The sequence below is a fragment of the Trichomycterus rosablanca genome, chromosome 6, assembly GCF_030014385.1.
Source record: "Trichomycterus rosablanca isolate fTriRos1 chromosome 6, fTriRos1.hap1, whole genome shotgun sequence".
In the NCBI taxonomy this organism is placed as follows: Eukaryota; Metazoa; Chordata; class Actinopteri; order Siluriformes; family Trichomycteridae; genus Trichomycterus; species Trichomycterus rosablanca.
In genome coordinates, this window is record NC_085993.1 from 26,794,173 (window position 1) to 26,798,810 (window position 4,638).

A 4,638-nucleotide genomic window follows, 5' to 3' on the forward strand; every position below is an offset into this window, starting at 1 on the left:
CACATGACTGGTGGTACCATCTGTCACATCCATCACCGGCAATCTCAATGATCACACAGTCCTTCAATTGATCAATAAAAAGTCACACAATAGTTTTATGGTTACATTAGACTTCTCAATTACAAGTGTAGCTATAATAGATAGATCACTTTATTAATCCCAGAGGGAAAGTCAAGGACATATATAATAGCATGGTGCAATGAAAAAGCCAATAAAATTAAGGCATTATTACTATTTCTTTGGTACCACCAGTCATGTGTTGGCAACCCACCAGTAGAGGAAGATCTTCATTGTCCGGCATGTACTGAAGATTAGACCAAGGTTAACTGTGACGTTATTTCTAAAAAGTTTGCTTGTTGCTGTATTTTATTTTATGTTGCTCTTTTAGTTTATTTAAAAAGTAGATAGTAAATTAATCATTCATTTCTGTTTAGTAACTGCTTTATCCTGGTCATGGCCGTGGAGGATCCAGAACTGTTCCTGGGGAAACTGGACGTACGGCAGGAGTGCACTATGGATGTGATGCTAGTCAATCCCAGGGCACCATCCCAGATTTTATTTTATTTCGTTTAAAAATATATATATTTCTATTAAGCTATAAATATGTATTTAAGTTTTAATTTGCATTGAGGTGGATTTCTTTATTATATATTTGCATAATTGTAATATATGCATAATTTAGTTTAACACTAATTTCTAATACAGATATTTTGTTCTTAAAATGTGTGTGTGCCTGTAGTTTGCATTAAAAAAAAGAAAAGAATCATCACACAGTAATATACATGTGGGGAACCATATTCCCCAGGTCTCCAGGTAAATGTGTTCCCCCCTGTGTTGTTAGTATAATGGACTGGTCTATAGGTTAAACTTGTTCTACATAATAGCAACAGTTAAATACATCACCAGCATCACTGTAGTGTTTTATAATTACACACACAGTGATATACATGTGGGGAACCATTTTTTCCAGGTCTCCAGGTAAATGTGTTCCCCCCTGTGTTTTAGTGTAATGGACTGATCTATAGGTTAAACTTGTTCTACATAATAACAACAGGTAAATACATCACCAGCATCACTGTAGAGTTTTATAATTACACACACAGTGATATACATGTGGGGAACCATATTCCCCAGGTCTCCAGGTAAATGTGTTCCCCCCTGTGTTGTTAGTATAATGGACTGGTCTATAGGTTAAACTTGTTCTACATAATAACAACAGGTAAATACATCACCAGCATCACTGTAGAGTTTTATAATTACACACACAGTGATATACATGTGGGGAACCATATTCCCCAGGTCTCCAGGTAAATGTGTCCCCCCCCTGTGTTGTTAGTGTAATGGACTGGTCTATAGGTTAAACTTGTTCTACATAATAACAACAGGTAAATACATCACCAGCATCACTGTAGAGTTTTATAATTACACACACAGTGATATACATGTGGGGAACCATATTCCCCAGGTCTCCAGGTAAATGTGTTCCCCCCTGTGTTGTTAGTGTAATGGACTGGTCTATAGGTTAAACTTGTTCTACATAATAACAACAGGTAAATACATCACCAGCATCACTGTAGAGTTTTATAATTACACACACAGTGATATACATGTGGGGAACCATATTCCCCAGGTCTCCAGGTAAATGTGTTCCCCCCTGTGTTGTGAGTGTAATGGACTGGTCTATAGGTTAAACTTGTTCTACATACTGTTTGTTAATTTTAAATCACATGGATGCAGTTTGTGAAGTTTAAATGAACGAGAGATCACCATGAATGAAACTATTCTTGAAAGTAAATGGTAGTGCAGCTGAGATGAATAACCTTAAACTAGTGTGTGAATAAGAGCATGTCCTGTATTAGGATTTATTTACAAATAAATCTGACACGTTAATTCTAGTTGTTTGACAGCAAGGCTGAAGACAGCAGTGTGAAAACCTCTGACTTGCGGTGGAGCAATAAAACCTCTGACAGTAGTTCATTCAATACTTTAAAGTATGTATTTAATCACAAACTACCTAACATACAACATGAAATGTGAAAAGAACATACCGCTATAAACACATATTCCAAATAAACCGACGCTCAACGAAGCGACTGGAAAAAACGTCATGATTTTTGCACATGCGCGTTAAAGGGGAAACAGGGGGAACTGAATTCTCCGTAACACCGGCAGTCGCCATGACGTTTTGTTAATGACACGCCCCCACATCGGAAACTCGGTGCTCATCGAAAAATCCGCGTTTCCCACTGGTAAATACGACACTGAGTTGCCGTTCATGTGCCCTCATCTCGTAAATACGATATTTCCGACACGACTTGAAGGCAGCATGACTATAGGTTCTTGGACTAAACCATTTCCCATCTAACAAAACAAAAAAAATCTATTATTTAATCTAGACCTTATTTTACCAAATAATCTTAATCACAATGTATATTACTATAATGTCTGTGGCAATCTTTATATAATATAAAAGCACATCTGTACATTATTTACACTTTCCAATTTTTCCCGGAAAATCCCCCTATTGCTGCACGCGAGATGGTATGCGCCACGCTACGGAAACCCGAAAATAGTCCTCGTGCACCTTTCTCCGGTTTTTTCGGACGTCCTGCGAGACGGCTATTCGGTCAGTTCATGAAGAGGTTTTTTTTTAATGTTATTATTATTATTGCAGTAATGTAGATTTTAAATGTATTGTCTGTTTAAACTTCTCAGTTGGCCACCCTGAGAAGTTTACTGAAGTTGCGTTTTTTCCTGTGTTTACAGATTCCCGTCCATGATTTATGTTCTCCGGTTTTCCCGCACACCAACACCATCGTTATATTTATAATAAAGTTTCTTTAAAGCATATCTTGAGTCTTTGAGTCTTTTTCCATATGTAATGGACACAGCGTCCATTTTTTACAAAAAAGACCACAATACATGTTTTCACTGTGTGATGGTCCATCCTAGATGCCTTCGAGCCCACAGAAGTTGACGCCGCTTCTGGACATAGTTAACATAAGGCTTCTTTTTTGCATAGTAAAGTTTTAAGTGGCATTTGTGCATGTAACTCTGTATTGTACTGCTTGACAAAGGTTTGCCAAAGTAATCCCTTGTCCATGTGGTTATATCAGCTATTGTTGAGTGGTGGTTCTTGATGCAGTGCCGTCTGTGGGATCGGAGATCACAGGCTTTGTGCTTAACAGGCTTGGCCTTTACGCACTGAAATTCCTACCGATTTCTTGAATCGTTTAATGATATTATGCACTGTAGAGGGAGAAATATGCAAATCCCTTCCAATCTTTCTGAGGTACATTGTTTTTAAACATTTCAATAATTTTCTCACGCATTTGTTGACGAACTGGAGATCCTCTGGCCATCTTTGCTTATCAAAGACTTAGCCTTTCCTGGATGCTGCTTTTGTACCAAACCATGATTACTATCACTTGTTGACATCACCTGTTTGGAATCACATTATTATTTAGTTTTTTCACCTCATTACTAGCCCTAAATTGCCCCTGTCCCAACTTTTTTTGAAATTTGTTGCAGGCCTGAAATGCAGGAATGGAGGTATGAGCACACAAAACTGAGCAGACAAAACAAGTGAGCAGACAAAACTGTCTGCAATCAAATAAATCTAAGTAAATGTAAGGAACACTGCATTTTTATTTTATTTGCATTTTCCATACTGTCCCAACTTATTCTGATTTGAGGTTGTAAATTCTAGGAACTATAAGTAACCCTGCACCTTGTGAACGAAGTGAATATGCTGGGTTGTAGTGCTCAATAAGTTCACTCAGATACTCTGGAGCCAGACTATGTAGCGCTTTATAGGTTAGTAAAAGTATTTTGTAATTAATGTCGAATTTAATTGGCAGCCAGTGTAAAGATGATAGAACAGGAGTAATATGATCAAACTTTTTAGTTTTAGTTAGCACTCAAGCTGCTGCATTTTGAACCAGCTGGAGTTTGTTGTCTATCAGAGCATCCAGTGAGAAGAGCATTGCATTAATCTAACCAAAAAATTATATATACTTAAATCATTTTTCAGCATCATTAACAGAAAGTATATTTCTTATTTTAAAGATATTATGCAGATAAGAGAATGCAACTCTAGTAATATTAATAACGTGCATCAAATGAGAGATATGATATTGTGACATCTATTGTGAGTTTTTGTTAAGGTTTAGCATCAGCTTAGATAACTTGTTTCTTGCAGCCTTAGATCCAAGAAGTAATACCTCTGTTTTATGTCAATTATCTCAATTTATCTCAGTAGAAGCAGCATTGTTGGCACTGCAGTCTCGACTTGCAGTCTTCAACCATTTTCAATCTAGACTTGAACGTAGAGACTGTGTCCAAGTTACGGACAGGGGCAGGGAGATTATTCAAAAGTTGTGGAGCTTTGTAAGAAAATGCTCTTCCACCAGCCATCTTTTTAATTCTAGGAACTATAAGTAACCCTGCATCTTGTGAACAAAGTGAACAGGACTAATATGATCAAACTTTATAGTTCTGCTTAGCACTCGAGTTGCTGCATTTTGAACCAACTGGAGTTTGTTTATGGATCTACCAGAGCATCCAGTGAGAAGAGCATTACAATAATCGAACCAAGAAGTTATAAATGCATGGATCAGTTTTTTAGCGTCCATAACA

At 37.2% G+C, this 4,638-nt stretch overlaps 1 long non-coding RNA gene across 1 annotated transcript; it reads left to right on the forward strand.

Annotated features, from left to right (window-relative positions):
* The first annotated feature begins 2,196 nt into the window (after positions 1-2,196).
* LOC134316418 (uncharacterized) lies at positions 2,197-2,848 on the forward strand. Its single transcript, XR_010013094.1, has 2 exons — positions 2,197-2,626; positions 2,767-2,848. It is a non-coding gene; the product is annotated as an uncharacterized LOC134316418 (long non-coding RNA).
* Positions 2,849-4,638: the final 1,790 nt, after the last annotated feature.